At 39.7% G+C, this 19,857-nt stretch overlaps 1 long non-coding RNA gene across 1 annotated transcript; it reads left to right on the top strand.

Moving 5' to 3' along the window:
* Nucleotides 1-1,626: 1,626 nt before the first annotated feature.
* On the top strand, nucleotides 1,627-18,082 carry LOC120547081. Its single transcript, XR_005637028.1, has 3 exons — nucleotides 1,627-1,888; nucleotides 7,989-8,186; nucleotides 17,994-18,082. It is a non-coding gene; the product is annotated as an uncharacterized LOC120547081 (long non-coding RNA).
* The last annotated feature ends 1,775 nt before the right edge of the window (nucleotides 18,083-19,857 follow it).

A 19,857-nucleotide genomic window follows, 5' to 3' on the forward strand; every position in this document is an offset into this window, starting at 1 on the left:
TTCAAATTAAATGCTTTGACATAATCTGTAAAATCTGACATGTTGTATTAATAAAGAAATTTAAAGGGTTGGGGACAGCTATGATACTTTTAGTGCATAAGGGTGAGGTAGGTGTTATAGGCTCTATTCATCACCTATCATTTTATCATTATTAGAACAATATACTAATATAAGTTTTGCAATTAATGTATCAGTCAATATATCGTGCATCCTGAGTAATTTACATTAGTTGTCTGTGTTGTTGTTGTTAAAGTCTACTGCACAGTAATGTATGTTTCCTTTGCTGAGCAGAGACAACCAGAGTGATCTGCTGTTTGTAAAGAACTATAAACCTCAGACTGACGCCAGAAGCTCAGGATTCTTCTTCATGGACCAGTTGGAGCTGGAAAGTCCAGTTTCATCAGCTCTGTCCAAAGTGTCGTAAAGAGAGAATGTACAGACAAGCTTTGGCGAGACAACATCGCTCTGGTAGTTTCACCAAAAGGTATTAACAACTTTTGATTGTATTGATAGACAAAAACAAATTAATTATGGCAAATAAAACATGATGATGTATGATGTATGAAGATGTATGAAGATGTATGAAGATGTATGAAGATGTATAATAATAATTATCAGGGGTTGCGAGCCAAAAGCAGGGATCCATTCTTGCAAGGCAACGCAACCTCCTTTGCAGCTGAGCATACAATGTAACAAAAATGACCAGTGCTATTTCTCCTAAAAAGTTTTCAGCTCCAGTTCCTAAGGTCCGAATCTCCAAATTTGTGAAATGCAAAGCAAAGCAGACTAACCACATTTTGTGATTGTAAATATGGGATTTTGATGCATAATGTCACGCACTATTAAAGTCTGCTAAATGCTGATTGTAAACTGTAAAGAAACCAATCTTTATATGTGATATATATAACTATATGTAACCAAAATTAAACTATCCAATGACTGAGCGCAACCTGTTGGTCCATGTTTTACCAAGAAAAAATAATCAGAACTGATCTATAGAATGAAAAGGAACTAAACTCAATTAATTAATTCAAAACTGCGAGAAAAACTATATGATACGGTTATTTGGTATTATATGTTAGATGGGTATTGATGTGTTGATTTGCTCATGCATTATCATAATAATTGCACTAACTCTTCATATATGCTTTATAGTACACAACCTACAAGATTCAAAAAGACCCACATAACTTATACCCTTTTGTCTTTCAATGACATCATGGGCCTGGATCCAGTCAAAGGTGTCTCTGTGGATGATGTCAAACTGGCTCTGAAGGACGCAAACGAAGGTTATGAGGTACAGTTGCTCCAGAAATATCTTCCACAAATTTAGTGAATGGGATTACTTTAAATTATATTCAATTATTTGTTTATAGGCTACTTGGTACAACCGTTCTTTAACATGGACTCATATTTGTTTTGCAGTTTAATCCTCAATCAATGCTGTAAGAGAAGGATCCTACATTCTACAACAAATATCCGAGCTACCAACGACAAAGTGAATTGTTGCGTTAGTGTGTGTCATTGATGCCAACACAGTAACTAACATGAATGAACAAACGCGCTCGGAGGATTCGCGACATCAGGATTGAAGCCAGTAAAATAAGTGAGAACAGAAATATGTTTATTCTTCACTACTTAAGATTTTATAGAGCACACTCATTGAAAAGAAAACATCTTAATGCCACCTCTTGTATCTTTGTTTGTAGTTTCTGTAATCCCAAAACAGCAGCTGTGGTCTGTCTGTATTTGGTTCAGTTACAGGACTAGTTTTGTGTTCTTCTTGCAGATATTGCTCAAATGGCCATTTTCACCAAGATTGATCAGGCCTGTCCTGAAATAAAAGATGTCAAGAATGTCTACAAGGTCAAGTTCGCTGAGGAATAAAGTATGTTTCATTAGTAGTATTACGAATTTGAAATAGAATCACAGTTGAACATTGGGTTCTTTAATATGAGCACAGTAGTTTGGAAATTGTTGGGAAAAAAGCTTGAGAGAGATGTTCAAATCCTTTTTTCAATATCTTATTAATAGTTATTAGCCGCTTTCCTACCAAGTAGTTACAGGAATGTAGTACCACTTCTAAGCAGTTCTACTAACTACTCTCCCCAAAACCTTTTTTTCCATTTGCATTCGCCAAGTGGCCATAGGGAATATAGGAGGGGTAAGGGGAGTAATGCAACGACAGCAGTCTTTATAGCAAAATCAGAAAATACACCCCCAAAAGTATGAACTAAATACTAAATCTAATGTATATAGCATATTTGTCATTATTTAAACAAGTCTCCTGAAGAGAAACTGGTATCTCTTTCTCCCCGCCTCTGCCTGCTGCGCTTTGGATGTGTGTGTGTGTGTGTGTGTGTGTGTGTATTGTGTGTGTAGTGTGTGTGTGTGTGTGTTCACGCTTGTGGAGTTTAACTCCGGAAAGACAGTTAACCACAGGTTCCTGTTAATCTTATGATGGACATGTGTTATTTAATCAAACGGGCCGTCAACAGCAAAATAAAAGCCTCTTATTTATTGACGAGCCAGAGAGACCTCCAGCTTACAGCGGGGTCTCTGAGCAGGACTGGCCCAGCAACGAAGCTAGCGCCGGGGGCGTCTGCCGGCTGTTGCCTGCTGGCTGTCGCCTCACTTCATGGCGCTTCTCAACTCTGAAAACTTTTGAAGCAAATTGTCATTTTGGCATACATTTTCGCAAGAATGCCTATATTCAAAATCTAAACAGTTCATTTCTCGCCTAAAAATGTTGTCAGAAGTGAATTTAATGATGAATAAGATGGCAAAAATTTTTAACATTGTCCCGTTGTTGGTCTGTCTGTACCGAAAACCGGGCGTCGTTGATCTATAGGTCCCAATGCTAAAAAGGGAACAGCGAATAGACCCTAACCCTGAAGTAGGCGCTGAAAGAGTTACAGGAACCGCAGCCAGAGGAAATTAAAAATCTTCATTGGTCCAGTCTGAACTTGAGAAAAAAGGGGTTTGGAACTGCAAAAATCCCTCCCGGTTGGAAAGCGGCTAGTGTTGATGGTCATTATTATTGCTGGTCTACTTATCTGCTTAATAAGATCATTATCCGTCCAAGTCATGGTCAAGGTAAACTTTATTATCCCACAAGGGGAAATTCATGTGGTCATTCATTATGCACTCTTGTCACAACATATTCTCTAAACATATAAACTGTCAACAATAACAATACAAAGAATAAACAATACTACAGAAATGACAAAGACAATCCGACATCTGATGTTTACGAAACATTATGGTAGCAAAGTAAAAAAATATATATATAAAAATAACTAAGAATTGTTGTCAAAAAAGAAAATTTGGATCTACCATCCAGTTAAAGTGCCAGTGCGGGATCAAAGTACTTGCGATGTGCTTGGTCATTATACAGTCTGATCAATGTAGGCACAAATGATTTATTGTACCTTTCCGTTTTAATTCTCTGTTGTAAAATTCTACCAGTTGACCTATTGCTTCTCATAAATTTATGATGAAAAGGGTGAGTGGGGTAATTAAGGATTTGGTCAGTCTTTTTAAGATAAGCTCATTGTACAGCTGAGCTGCCGACACATGATCAAGTCCTATGATCTTACTGGCCATCTTGATCATACCGCTGCAGTCTCTTTTGGTCCTTAACATGCATGTTACCAAACACGCAGATAAGGCCAAAAGACAGAACACTCTGGAGAATACTTTTATAAAACATTACAAGGATGTGTCTGTCTAGTCTAAAAGTGTTTAGTTTTCTAAGGAAAAACATCCATTGGTGCATTTTCTTAGTTTTATTCAATGCACAGTCATTACAAATTAATTTAGAGTCAATTTCAACTCCCAAATATTTGTAGGTTGAGACTCTCTCTACTAGTTCACCATTGATCTTAGAAGTGGGGACTATAATTCTGTTTTTGCTAAAATCTATGAACATCTCTTTTGTTTTCTTCACATTTATTTCCAAGAAAATTATCAGAACACCACTGAGTGAAACCCTGTAATTCCCTCTGGAATTCATACACAGAAGAAATGTCAGATTTTAAAAACCAACCAATGCTGTATCGTCAGCATATTTAAAATAAGTGTGAGCTGAAGAGGAGGCTTGACAATGATTGGTGTACAATGTGTATAAAATGGGCGACAGAACGCACCCTTGTGGTGCCCCTGTGTTTATAGTTTTTAAGGATGATATACATGAATTAAATCTGACTTGCTGACTGCGATCTGTCAAGAAGTTATAGAACCAAATAATCAATTGGGGATTTACTCCCAAATGCACCAATTTTCCACCAGCAGGTGTGGTTGGATTGTATTAAAAGCGCTGCTAAAGTCAATGAACACAATCTTGACCAGGCTCTTAGCATGCTCAAGGTGCTCATGAATGCGTTGATCAAAGATAGCAAGCGCATCCTCAACACCTCTCTCTCTGCACGGAAGCAAATTGATTTTGGTCCAAAAGAGGTGAGAGCTTATGGAGAAGTTCCTTTAAAAAATTATTTTTTCAAAACATTTCACATAACTGTGTATGTGAGTGTGTGTACACTTTGCTTCTCTCATCAACAGCAGTTCCCATTTTTGAAAACCATACATAATTACAAAGAAAAATATTACTGAAAATGCACTTCAGGTGTTTTGGATAGATCAGGAGGCACTTTACAGTACAGTCCTCAAAATCCCAGCATGCTTTGTGGCTTGTTGTTGTTGTACACAACATTTCCATGAATCATGGATGTGTTGATGACATAAATGAGGAAATATTAGAGGACTTAAGGAGACGTGATGTTGAACCACGGCGGGATTTGGACACTCCGGCGGAATCTGGTCCAGGAGTAATGTCGCGATGTGCTCCTGATAGAGCGGTGGGCGGAGATAGAGAGTGGGGGAGGAGGAAGGGGGCACAACAGTAGCAGGTGGTGTGTTTGGAGGCCCACGCTCCATGGCTGCAGCAATCCTCTCCAGACTTGAGGAGATGCGCCCGAGGGGCCAGCAACATCGCCACCCGGCCAAGACGGGCATTTATTACTGCGCATGCCCGGACAGCTCCGCTGGCGTCGCCAGGCAAATCCTGATTGGTTATTTTCGCACCCCCGCTACGCAACTACACCTAGCTAATTTCAGACCAACCCATTAGAGCGCGGCGAAGACTCATTTATCCCGCCGGTATCATAGCAACACGGAGATCCGCCCACAAAGCTACTTGCGTTTGGCGTTTCATACTTACGCGTTTCAGATTGTTAAAATAGGGGCCCGTAGTGTTCTACAGCTGATACCATCATCAGGTCCACAAGCTTTGTGGGGATTTACACGTCTAAAATGAGATTTGACATCGTCCATAGAGATGTCAATATCCACACCTTTCATGTCTCTTACTGCTGTAATGGCCTCATTCTGTTCTGGCTGGGTGCATTGAACAAATCAACGAATATATGTGCCAGAATTTCCTAAAATTAAATGAAGATAAAACGGAGGTGATCATTTTGTGACCTAAAATGAACGATTAAAAGTAAATGCTCATCTTCAATCAAGAATGTTAAAAACAACAGACAAAACAAGAAATCTTGGCATAATTATGGACTCTGACCTGAATTTTAACAGTCACATTAGGGTCAGTAACAAAATCTGCCTATTATCATCTTAAAAATATAGCAAGGGTAAAAGGACTTATGTGCCAACAGGATTTAGAAAAACTTATCCATGCTTTTATTTTCAGTAGACTTGACTACTGCAACGGCGGTTTTACAGGTATTCATAAAAGTCTATTAAACAGCTGCAGCTGATTCAGAACGCCGCTGCACGCAGTCCTTACCAACACCAAAAAAAAGATCACATCACCCCAGTTCCGAAGTCCTTACACTGGCTTCCTGTGCACAAAAGAATAGATTTCAAAATACTCATGTTAGTTTATAAGTCACTAAACGGTTTAAGACCAATTTACCTTTCAAATGTGCTACTACACTATGAGCCGTTGAGATCCTTGAGATCATCAGGGGACGGGCCTGCTCGCCATACCCAGAGTCGAAAAAAGGGGAAGCTGCGTTCAGCTTCTATGGTCCCTACATCTGGAACAAACTACCGCAAAACTGTAGGTCGGCTCCTAATCTCAGCTCTTTTTAAATCAAGGCTGAAGACCTTTCTTTTAACACTGCCTTTTCTTAATTCATTTTTGTATTTAAATTTTAATTTTATTTATTCATTTATTTTATTATATAACTGTTTCTTCATCTGTTACCAATTTGTATGATATTTTTAACTGTTTTTATGTCTTGTGTAAAGCACTTTGAATCGCATTGCTGCTGAATTGTGCTATAGAAATAAAGTTGCCTTGCCTTGCCTTGCCTTTTAAAATCATATATGTCAAATCTACAGTAGAAATCATTTAATTGATTTGCCATGTTCAAATCATTGTCTGCTACCATAGGGTGCTTCTTGGGCTTGTAACCTGTAATAGATTGAACTCCCTGCCAGGTTCTTCTAACATCATTTTTAAAAAAGCTTTCTAATTTATGTTTATATGCTGCTTTACAGTCATTGGTCTTGCTTTTGATCTTTTTCTGTACTATCTTTTTCTCTTCTCTACTTCCTCCTGATTTAAACAGACGTTTTTTCTCATTAAGGAGTTGCTTTAACTCTGGAGTGACCCAGAGCTTATTATTAGGAAACATCTTAATAGTCTTTCGGGGGATGATCATATCCTCACAGAATTGTACATACCCCGAAATAGCGAACGCTACGTCATTCACGTTATCAGTCCCGTCAGTAACTACATTCCAGTCTGTGCACTCCAGGCAATCCTGAAGAGTCTCCATCGCAGCAGCAGACCAGCATTTAACCTCCACCTTTTTCGTATTCTCACTCCGTAGTCGGGACACATAGGAAGGCATCAGCTTAATCATATTATGGTCCGAGTTCCCTAAACCAGGCAAAGCCTTAGAATAAAAAGCGTCCTGGATGTTTCCATAGCAATGGTCTAGGCAAGCTTCATTACGCGTAGAACAGGTGACATATTGTTGGTACGTAGGTGTAAATATTCCTTTAGGCTCGCATGAATTGAAGTCACCCATCACCAAATTGGCTATGTCGGGGGCCTCTTCCTCCGCTTTAGCTATAAGTTCCTGAATCGTATATTCCGCAGCCAATGGGTCGGCTGAGGGCGAATATACACAACAAACTGTGTCTGATTTGGTGTATTTCCTAAGGCCTTAGGCAGAGCCTAGTAGTTCAGTATCCTTCGTGCAGTTCTGATGCTTTGTCGTAATATGACCAGGATTACAATATTTATTGTTGATAAACACACACACACCTCCACCTTTCTTTTTCCCGGAGTTCAGGTTACGACCCAACCTCACCAGCGGTAGCCCTCTAAGTCGACCAAGCGAGTCAGGATCCACTTCAGTGAGCAAGCTTTCTGTCAAGCAAATAAGGCAGGATTGCCAGTAGTCAGTGAGGTGCTGTGTGCAGGTCCAACTCCTCCGGCCCTTATTCCTTAGGCTTTGGACATTGGACGAGCATAACAGATGGGGTAATTGTCTGTAGGGTTGTCTTTTGACTCTTTCCCGGATTCCTCCTTTCCTGCCGCCGTTTACACTTTGAGTTGTTGCCCCTGACACATTCAGTGGTAAGCAATGATATGTCGTTGGGTAAAAATGAGCGCGCGGGATTTAAGACTTAACAGAAAGCCTTTGTGTAGGCGATTCGGGCTTCCAGATAGTTGTAGCCGACAGCTTGTTTGGCATGATTGGTTAAAAAAGTGATCAAAATCACCAGCAGGATGGCTGTGTCCAGCTTAATTCTAAACCCTAAACTCTCATCTGTCTAAAACTTAATTTAGTCGTCAATATTCCGACAGATTGTTGACAATTATTAAAACAAACAAAACACTTCCCGGTTGCGTGTACATGCGTCAATTGATCGTATTTCGTAGTGAAGTATAGATACATGACACCAAAAGTTCAAAGGTCTGAGCTGTAATTTGTTTGTTTTTAAACGTGTAGATGGAAAAGTTCAGTGTAGATGTCGGAATTCCAATAAACTGCATCTTCCCTGTGAAGAACTACCATGAAAGTATTCGACCTCAACAGTGACATTAACTCACTGATCCCGAGCGCCCTGAGAAACATCATCACCTTCGGAGATGATTGCATCAACTTCCACAGTCCTAAAATTGAAATTTGGAGGTCAATAAACTGGGGGTGAGTGTGTCTCTCTTTATCTGTCCTATCTTTATTACTAAAGACTGTTCTAAAGTTACTAATGTGCATATGTGTATGTGTATGTATATATGTATATGTGTATGTATATTTTTACTCTTCTACTGTTATATGTATGTATGTGTGCGTATGTATGTATGTATGTATGTATGTGCGTTATATGGATGTGTGTGGGTATGTATGGGGTGGGATATAGGTTTATATTTTTATCTTTTTACTCTATGCTGCTATTTGGAAAGGATTGCTCCAACAGAATTTTGTTTTATCGCATAAAATGACAATAAAGATCTATCTATCTATCTATCTATCTGTAATGTACTCGTGAGCATGCAGACGTTGTGCTCTTCACGTTGCGTTGCTTTATTCTGCTCTTGCAAACTTACGTTAATAAACGAGTCACCTTAGAAGTAAAACTAAAGCCACACTTCTGAACAGCCCCAGCGCTACACCAATACATTACATCTCCCCCTTCTTCAGAGAAGGACATACTGCACTTATAGATAATGTAACAGCATTCTATAACAAGGCTAACATTAGCAAAAACCTGAATTAAGCCACCAATTAAAATATCATGTTGGCACAAGCAATGGAAATAAAGTGTGTAACTTAGCTTGTTGTTATAACTCTCACAGTAGCCTTACTTAGTAAAAGCAGGTCACGGAACATGCCACTCAATTCCTCTTAAACTTTATAAAAGAAACAATCACAAATCCAGTCTTTGAGGGGGTTTCACACCTTGCCCCTCGTTTGGTGTATGACCCGGAAGGATGAACTTGGCCAGAGTCTAGGAGATTTCCAACAGGTGAAGGCAACACTCCACCAGGGAAGAACACCTCCTGGCTGGAAGCAGCCTCAGCTGGCTCAGTCCAGGGCTCATCACTTCAGAAGTGACATGACTGATTTACTACAGCTGTGGCGCTTGCGGCTGTTGACTATTACGGCGCAGCACTTTGCCGCCACAGTCCACAATGTATGATCTCGCGCACTGTGTTTCTCAACAAGTACTGCTGGGGACCACTTTGTTTTCCCATAGTACTTCACCTGCTCCTTTTGTCCAGGGCTTAGTGGTGGGCGTTGTTTAGATGCTCTGTTGTTGTCATAGTAGAACTTCTGGGACGATTTGGAGTTGTCCAGCAGATGCTTTATCTTGTGGGAGTCGGTGAGGACTTTGGGACAAGCAGCTGTTGAGCTGTAGGCAGTTTGTTTCTGGGCCTTCTACCCATCAGCAATTGTGCGGGGACAAGCCCACAGACTCGAAGGGGGTTGTTCTGTAGTCAAGCAGTGTTAGTTGTTTGTCTTGAGCTTTGTACCACAGTTTTTGACCGTTGTACTGCTCTCCCGGCCTCTCCATTAGAGTGAGGAGTGCGAGGTGATATGATGGTACGTTTTGAAAGGAAAATAACAAAACGAAAAATTTACTAATTACCATTAGTAAATAGGAAAACAAAAACGGAAAACAACCCATTATTCGTTTTTGTTTTGATATTAAAAACGGAAAACGGAAAACTATCTCGTTATCCGATTTTCTTTGATGTGTTTGTAGATGGAACTTCGGAAATTAAAATGTGTGTATAAATCTTATTCCTCATTCCTTTTTCGTAATCCGAGCCGCGATCGTGAAGTAGTCCTGCATACCGGAAATCATTTGGACATCAATGAGACCATGGACAGTTAGACAGATACGGACGAAAAATGTTTTTAGACGAATATGCTAGTTTATATTAGAAGACCGAAAGAATGGGATGTCTTGTAGGTATATAGCAGCTGCGGGTTTCACAGTTTGGAACGATACGGGGGTTTTCTGAGAGGAGTGTGCGAGTTGCGTGTGCCAGCAGGGCGAAACACAAGTTGACTTTTATTATGAAGTGGTCACAGGAGATTAGCACTGACGCTCATTCATCAAAAATGAGTCTACACAACAAGACAACCATCATAGTCTAATAATAATAATAATGAAGCGAAAACATTTTCAAAACTTCTCATTTTCATTGCCATTGCTTTGGCAAATATCTGTCAAACAAACTAAAATCGAAACACATTGATTTGGTTTCCCTTATCAAATCGCAGAAGACTCGATTTAATACAACAATATCTGTCAAACAAACAGAGCTATAATTAGTATAAATAAGATATAAAATCAATAAAAATGTGATTTTTGGAGGTTAAAAAAGCAATTACCTAAGTCAGTAGGCCTACATTTTAAATGAGCTACTTTTACTAGTAATTTTACTTGTACTTGAGTAAACAACAAAGTAACAGTACTTTTACTTAAGTAGAACATTTTTTACTCTTTTCACTTCTGCTGATTTATTTAAATCTAAAAATTGCATAGACCTAGCCCTGGTCTGCATATCGGCCTAGCTGTGGTCAAGCTTTTATTTTACATTAAGAGTAGCATTCATTTGTATGTTTAACAAAAAGCGGTAAACGGCGATTGATAAAAAAAAAAAAAAAAAAAAAACTTGCCTCAGCAATGCCACCTTTCAAAGCGCTTCAACTTCACGTTGACCAGGACAGAAGTCCCTGACAAGTCCCTGCTGAGCACACCACCTCCGCATTATTATTCTATTATTATTATTAGACTATGATGGTTGTCTTGTTGTGTAGACTCATTTTTGATGAATGAGAGCAGTCAGCACTAATGTGACCACTTCATAATAAAAGTCAACTTGTGTTTCGGCCAGTGAAATGATTTTAATATTTGCATATTAAAAGCGATATGCAGACCAGGGCTAGGTCTATGCAATTTTTAGATTTAAATAAATCAGCAGAAGTGAAAAGAGTAAAAAAATATTCTACTTAAGTAAAAGTACTGTTCCTTTGTTGTTTACTCAAGTACAAGTAAAATTACTAGTAAAAGTAGCTCATTTAAAATGTAGGCCTACTGACTTAGGTTACTTTTTAACCTCCAAAAATCACATTTATATTGATTTTATGTCTTATTTATACTAATTATAGCCCTGTTTGTTTGTTGTATTAAATCGAGTCTTTTGTTATTTGATAAGGGAAAGCCAAATCATGGTTTCGATTTTAGTTTGTTTGACAGATATTTGCCAAAGCAATGGCGCAAAACAACGTTAGAGACCTTTTATGTGAAAATGAGAAATTTTGAAAATGTTTTCGCTTCATTATTATTATTAGACTATGATGGTTGTCTTGTTGTGTTGACTCATTTTTGATGAACAATAGTAGTCTAATCTCCTGTGACCACTTCATAATAAAAGTCAACTTGTGTTGGCCACAAGTCCCTGCTGAGCACAACAAGCCTCGCACACTCCTCTCAGAAAACCCCCGTATCGTTCCAAACTGTGAACCCAACGCGAGCTGCTATATACCCACAAGACATCCCATTCTTTCGGTCTTCTAATATAAAACTAGCATATTAGTCTAAAAACATTTTACGGTCCGTATTACTCTAACCTGTCCATGGTCTCATTGATGTCCAAATGATTTCCGGTTAGGCAGCTGCTTACTACCTACAATCGCTTCCGGTCACGAAAAAATGAATGAGGAATAAGATTTATACACACAATTTAATTTCCGAGTTCCATCTACAAACACATCAAAGAAAATCGGATAACGAGATAGTTTTTCGCCTTTCCGTTTTTAATATCAAAACAAAAACGAATAATGTTTTTTTTTCGTTTTTGTTTTCCTATTTACTAATGGTAATTGGAAAACGGGCCGTTTTCGTTTTTGTTTTTTTCCTTTCAAAACAAAAAACCGGCTGCGCCAAGTACACGGACCGAGATGCCGTAGCTCTCAAAAAGCTTTTGAACTCCTCAGCTGCGCATCAGTGGCCGCGTTGTCCGTTCACTACAGCCGGGAATGCCATGTCTGCAAAACTGAGCTTTCAGTGTTTCAATGACAGTGCAACTACGCTGGTCTTTAAGTACATCTACTTCAATGAACTTTGAGTAGTAGTCCACAAGCACTACATAATGTTTCCGTTCCCACTCAAAAATGTCAGATGCTACCTGCTCAAAAGGCAGTTCTGGAGTTACTGTTGGCTGTAGTGGTAGTCTCGGCAGTCTGTTTTGGAACACACTTGCTACACTTTCTCACCATGTCCTCTACTTCAGCACTCATACCTGGCCAGTAAAGCACTTCACGCGCTTTCTGCTTGCTTTTCACCATCCCCAGGTGGGACTGATGTATGAGCTCCAGCATGCGGTGTCTCATGGTGGCTGGCACCACTATGCGCAGTCCTTTGTACACCACTCCATCACATACTGTTAACTGGGCCCCTTGAATCCCAGTATGGCTGAACAGCAACAAGACATCTCTCTCCTATGTTCCCGGCCATCCCTGCTGTGGTTAATTTTTCCTCGGTCTGATGTAGCTTTCAGCTTATCCAGTAACCTTAATAGGATCTCCCTTCTCACCATCCAGCGTTTTGTAGAACTTCTCTGCCTTGGTCGCGCCTATCCACGCGTGCCGGCCAGCCCGCCTTCTGCTTAGCTTCTAGCCCTGACGACGCGGTCCATCAAAGACGAATGTGCGTGACTTCTAAATCTGTCAAACTCTTTATATAAATCAGTGGCATCCCAGTCAATCCTCGGGTGTTCAAACTGTGGAGTAGCCATTACTACGTTTGTTTATAAGTCTGTGCTTGACAGAATTCTGACACCATGTAATGTACTCAGTGACGAAGACGTTGTGCCTTTTCATTACGCTGCGTGTTTTTGCAAACTTACGTTAACAACAACGAGTCACCCAGAGAGGTACGGTGGCTGAGAGTAGACTAGATTAGAGTAGATTAGGAATAAAACTAAAGCCACACTTCTGAACAGCGCCCTAGCACTACACCAAAACATTACACTATCTATCTATCTATCTAATGCAAGCTCGCTTAATACAACTAATCAAGAATTTTTGTGCAAAAATTAATAATTTCTGCTCTCACATGATCAAATCAGGCATGTTCTTGAATCACTTATTTCATTATTTGTGTGCGCACAATTTAAAGTGCTCATATTATGCTTTTTGGCTTTTCCCCTTTCCTTTATTAGAATAGAATAGAATAAATCTTTATTGTCCACCAGGGTGGACATTTTCCTTTGGCTTACCAGACATACAAGAAATAAACATACAGACAACATATCAGACATAGTAAGTTGAGTATAAAATTCATTAAGATAGCAGCTCATATTGATGTTGTAACTTGGTTTGGTTGAGGATACTGATGGCATTTGCAATAAAGGATTTTTTAAAACACTTTTGGCCAGAGGCACTCTGAAGCACCTCCCAGACTTCAGGAGCTCAAACTGGCTCGAAAGAGGGTGTGTACTATCTGCAGTGATTTTCCTAGCTTTCTTCCTCATTCTATCAGTGTATATTTGGATCAGATGTTTTGGAGGTTTTCCACTATTGTGCTAGCCATTGACGCAATTCTATTAAGCTTGTTCTTGTGTTTGCAGCTTAAATGGCCAAACCAAGCAGAGAGATGAAAAGTTAAAACACTTTCAATGTGTGTGATGTATACTAGCTCAGTAATCTGAGCACTGACGCGTAGACAGCTCAGTCTTCTAAGGAGACTGAGTCGTTGGGAGCATTTCTTAAAAATGTCTGTTATCTGAAAACTCAGATAGTAGAGAACCATACCTAGGTACTTAAAAGTTCCCACAGTTTCAACTACTAGGCCATAAAACTGGCTCTATTGTTACATCTTGTTTTTTGCAAAAGAGTAACTCATTTGTCTTTGCCACATTGATCTCTAGCTCGCTATTATTGCACCATGCTTCAAGGGCCTTTATGTGTGCTAGATAGGAGGCCTCATCAAGGGGATCAGTTTTTGTAAGAGGCCAACTAATGCCATGTCATCAGCATATTTTATCAATTTAAAGGTACTATTATTTATAGAAAACTCATTTGTAAATAGAGAGAAAAGCAAGGGAAAGAACGCTGCCTTGTGGGCAGCCGGTACTGATGGTATGCAGCTCCTGACAAAATGCCATTTACACATACCCTCTGAAGGCGGCATGAGAGAAAGTCTCTGATCCAGAGAATCAGACCCTTATCTATGTTAGTATTGGCTTAATTGTGGCTTAATTGTGTGGCACAGTCTTTAAGTAAGCAGGCTTTCAGGCCATCTGGGCCAGTGGCCTTATTCGGCTTTAATTTGGTGAGGCTTTTGGTAACAGCATCTTCTGTGATAAATATTGGTGAACCTATAGGGAGATTTTTACAGATGTCACTCACACTTACCCTATCATCCACAGCAACAAACCTGCAGAAGAACATATTCATTTCATCTACAAGACTTTGACTGCAAGCTACAAGACTGTCACCTTTTTTGCAACTTTTCCCATTAAAGTGTTTAAACCCTCCCAGGCCTGGTTTATGTTACCGCTGAAAAATTTACTCTCTATCTTATTTTTTTATATTAAATTTTTGCCTTGAGGATACCCCCCTTAATAGTTTTCATTTTTTCCTGCACTAATTCCATATTGCCTGAACAAAAGGCAATTTTTCTTTCATTAAGACAGGTTTTCAATTGTTTGGAAACCCAGGGTTTTATTATTTGGGAATATTTTAATAGTCTTTGTTTCAAACACACAGTCCTCACAGAATGTAATATACGTGGCGTATAGGTCCGTAAGTTCATTCCCATCCTGGCAGGATTCAAAGAAGGTATCCCAATTTGTGTTGTCAAAGCAGTCCCTGAGTTGATCTTTGTTTATTTCAGACCACACCTGTATCTGCTTGATGACTGGTTTCGTCCTTTTGAGCATAGCTTTATATTTAGGCATGATGTGAATTACATTATGGTCGGATTTTCCGAGGGTGGTCTGCACACCACTTTATATGCCTCAGGGTCCGATTTAACTGTATGGGATAGTCAACATATTGGTGAAAAAGTGGGCAGATGTATAGACAAGTTACATGAGTTAAAGTCCCCAAGGACGAAGCGGGCTGGTCTGCAGAATTGGCGAGTGCATCATTATAGCTCTCTGTTATTTTTTCCCTGCTGCTTCGTCATTTGGTCTGGGCACATACACAAGAATAACAGTAATTTGACCGAACTGTCGCGGGAGGTAGAATGGTCTGAAAGATACAGTCAATATTTCATAGTCCGGTTGTGCACACCTGCTCCCGAACACAATACTGTGCAGCCCAACTATTGTCGACAAATAAACACAGCCCCCCCGATGGTTGTACATGAGCTACGCACAGTTCTGTCTGCTCTTAAGGTGGTATACCCAGACAGAGTTGGAGTTTCATGGTAGTCTTTGAGCCATGATTCGGTCAAACACACAAGGTTGCTCTGTCTGAATTCACAGTCATGCTCAGCTCTTAACGCCAGTTCATCGAGTTTGTTGCTTACCAATCGAACGTTGGTCAGCGTAATGACAGGAAGTGGGAATCTGTTGCCGCGTCTCCAAAGTCGGTGCGTCACACCTCCCCTTGAGCCTCGCTTTTTCCTTGCTTTCTTCCTACTCTCTGGCCATTTAGCAGGCCGTCGGATTTCCACACAGTCGGCAGGAAGAGTTGTTGGGGCTACACCAGTTGATCGTAGGGAGAGCAGGTGCTCGCGGGTGTAAGTGAGGTAGTCCTGACAGCCTGACAGGCAATTCCCAGTTCCAAATGCCGATAGGCAAAGTAGTATCCAAAGAAAAGTGATTTTCATGACACTAAAATCCATAGTGAGATGCTTATTTCTGCATGTGATAGGCTACACATCCAACTAAAGGAATACTCCGTTAAAACACATAAAAAACGAGTCTAAAACACAGACAAACAAATAGTGAGCACAGGCTCGACAGCTGGCCGTGCCCCCGGAATATCTAATATTATTGTGTTATATATCTTTTTGTGCCTACTATATGTTTACAAGGTGAAAAAGCCCAAAGTCCACCCCAAAGGGACTTACCATCTGCATTGCAGTCCTTACCTAGCTTACTGTCCAGTGGCGGTTTCTCTAGGAGGCCAAAGGAAGCCTGGCCTCCCCATAAAAATATAAAACATAATTTAAAATATAAAAACTAAATTTATGATTACCACAGTTGTGTGTTTTACTGATTTTGCCATTTCCCTTATCAAAACATTCCATTATCATTTTCTTCTTTAACTTGTGGAGCGAAACGCGCCCCTCTGTCACTGGGTACGTGGTGCAGTCCTGTCTCTGCTCTGTCTAGTTTGCAGTAAAATGCTACGAATGCTCAAACGCGGCGAGCTTTTCCTGGCATCCCTTAGAGGAAAAGTAAGCATTTTTGGCCAATCAGATTGAAGCTAGGTTTGGCCAAGCTCGACATTGAATGGTCAATTCATTGGAAATAAAAACGATGGAGGCCAGATTGAACCTGGCTTCTCACCAACCACATGCCTCAGACCAAATGCGTAACTATGGTAACTACACGCTATGCGGCTGTGCCAGCCGGTGTTATAGCAGCAAGACTACACAATGTATGGCGAGCCTGAGTTTTTTTTGTGAAAAATGACATAACTGAACTTGCTTTTGAGATACAACTGAAAAATTATACACCAACGGTAGGCCTACAACGAATGGGACTTATGTTATGATGCATCGCATTTCAGACTTTGTTTACGTTCATAAACAACTGTTATGAAACATTCTTACAAGTGTAGGCTCTGTTGTAAAGGCTAATGGTGCTCGGTTAGCACATTAGCAGCATGTTAGAAAGCACAGCTGAAACAATATCAACGGAGTAACATAGTGTTAGCCACGCACGCTAACGCCATTGATAATCAAACCACGGTGCTACTATTATTACAACTAGTTTCACTGCAACCTGTTTCTTGCACATGTCCTGTTAATAAGAATACAGATGTAAATATATGAAGTTGATGCAGATTCTGACAGCTGGATTAACATAAGCTGTCTACATAAAGCTCCCAGCTGAGGTCCTATAATGTTAACGTTAAGCCACAATGCAGGAAACAAGAACAAGTTAATTAATTTCAACAGTCATTATGTAACCATAACGCAATATGATCTCCATACCAAGCTCACTGCCTTCCTTGGTAAAATTAGTAAAATCATCCAGGGTAGCTATATCTTTAGATAATGAAGTTCGGAGGTGTTTGGTGCCCAGCAGAATAACTTCAATTTTATTTGAGTTTAAGATCAGAAAATTGTAGGTCATCCAGGATTTTATATCTTTAATGCATGCTTGAAGTTTAGCTTTCTGACTGGTTTCGTCTGGCTTGATTGACAAGTATAATTGGGTGTCATCCGCATAACAGTGAAAGTTAATTGAGTGTTTCCCTAATAATATTGCCTAGAGGAAGCATATATAAGGTGAATAGAATTGGTCCAAGAACTAAGTCTTGTGGAACGCGCATGGCTAACTTTAAGCGTACCTCACTCTGTAGCTAAAACAGAGAGCTCAACACACAGGGTGGAAAGAGGATCTGCAGCAATGTGCAGCACAACAAAAATATGGTGTTTTTTGAAAATTAAGCCATGTACACCTATTCTGGTACAACCTCTAAATACAATTATGAACCTGAAAATGAGCATAATATGAGCACTTTAACATTAAATAATATTGTTAATATTTTTTATGTGTTTAAACTTGCAGTAAGTTAAGTAAGTTCTTTTTTTGGTTAAGTTCTGCCTCTAGGAGTTCTATGAAAATGATGAATAAAGTGCATAAGGGTGAGGCAGGTATTATAGGCTCTATTCATCATAGAGTAATATACTAATATAAATTTACCAATAAATGTTTCAGTCAATATATCGTGCATCCTGAGTAATTAACATTTGTTGTCTGTGTTTTTGTTAAAGTCTAACATACTGTAATGTATGTTTCCTTTCCTGAGCAGAGACAAACCGAGACAGAAGGATCTGCAGTATGTGAAGGACTATAAACCTCAGACTGAAGGCCAGCAGCTCATGATTCTTCTTCATGGACCAGTTGGAGCTGGAAAGTCCAGTTTCATCAACTCTGTCCAAAGTGTCGTAAAGAGAGAATGTACAGACAAGCTTTGGTGAACAAAACCTCTCACGGAAGTTTCACTAAAAAGGTATTAACAACTTTTGATTGTGTTAATAGTGTAGGAACATTTTATTAAGAGTATGTGTGCATGTGCTAGTTGCAAAAGAGCTGTGTGCCGTCAAATTGAGGAAGTGGTTTAAAGTACTCTGGGTGAACTCTTGATGAACAGAAGGTTAAGTTTAAATCACAAAAATAGTTTAGGCATTAAAAGGTTACGAGAACAAGAAGAGGAAGTTGCACCAGACAGAGCGTGTGTGTGCATGTTGCGACAGAAGAATCTGCCCGGAGACAGGAGGATGACACGAGGAAAAGGATAAAGGTTGAGGGATAAAAAGTTATCAAAAGACTTTGCTTGCGGATCCTGAATGCAGCGCGGTGCCCTTGCAAAAAGATAGCGGAAGGAGAGGGACAATGCTCTTATGTCAGGCTTTATCTCAGTACTGTACATCCAGTGACCCAGACTACTCTAAAATAAATAATGTTTAGAGGGGAAATAAGGGGAAATAAAGTGGATAAGAGATCATAGCATCATTCAACTATTATTCAGGGAGATACGTTTCTGAAAAAGCTACTGCAAATAAACTGTTTAAGGCCCACAGTTGACAAGAGGTCTGACTGCTGCTCCACTTACTTCCTGTTTTTAAACTGAACATTATAGACTGTTATCAAAGCACACAGACACACACAAACAAAAAACAAAAATGCAACTAAAACTGCTTATGCCCCTAAGTTAGAAAGAAAGACAAACCAGATTTGACTTTTGATAGGAGTAGGTATGTAAACCAAAGTCTCCAGTATCAAGTTGCATGCTTCATACGTCCATCCTACACCCTACCTCCTACCAAAGACTAAGTGGGTAATCCTACTTTCTGCCTTGCAGAACAATGAAACAACAAATGACCAGTGCTGTTTCTCCGAAACATTTTGTCAGATTTGTCAAACCATTTTCAGCTCCATTTCTTAAGGTCCGAATCTCCAAATTTGTGATGTGAATGCACCGTCAAACCAGCAAAAATGGATTTGGACACGCCCTAAACACACCTGCGCCAGGCTTCGCACAATGTGGTTAGATCGTTAAAATAGGGCCCCTAACTGTCATCCAGCGATGGGTTTCCGATTCCGCGAGTAATAGTTAGTGACTTAACTTTAGTCACTGTCATTTACTATTATTACAAGTGAACAAAATGCCATTTCATTTGAAGTGTTCATCCCGTCTGCCTGCGCCATTTTCTGACTGACGTTCAGCTGAACTGAGAGAATCTAACCAGCATGTAAGTACTGATTCCTTACAGTATTAATAATAAAATAAAATAACGCAGCATTGTTCTATGAACGTCAGTACTTTTATACTTTAATGTTACTTTAGTGCAGATATATAAAACTTATCTGAGCAGTGAGTTAGACCTGACGTTGACACACATTTCTTAACTGATTAAGTAAAGGCACTTTTTTGTGAGATTTAAAGTGATGGTTCGGAGTAATTCACCCTAGGGTCCTTTGCACCATGACCTCGAGCCAAACACCCCCAGAAGCTTTTTTCACCTGGCGCGAACATTGGGAGAGTTAGCTAGAGTAGCGTTATCAGCTGAATAGCTAAGACGCAGGGCTAATGGACCCACGTTTGTATCTTGTAAGTTACCCCACTAATAATGCCCGAAATGATACCAAACGTCTACAAGTAGTACAAATAG

The sequence above is a fragment of the Perca fluviatilis genome, chromosome 18 (genome assembly GCF_010015445.1).
Source record: "Perca fluviatilis chromosome 18, GENO_Pfluv_1.0, whole genome shotgun sequence".
Classification (NCBI taxonomy): domain Eukaryota; kingdom Metazoa; phylum Chordata; class Actinopteri; order Perciformes; family Percidae; genus Perca; species Perca fluviatilis.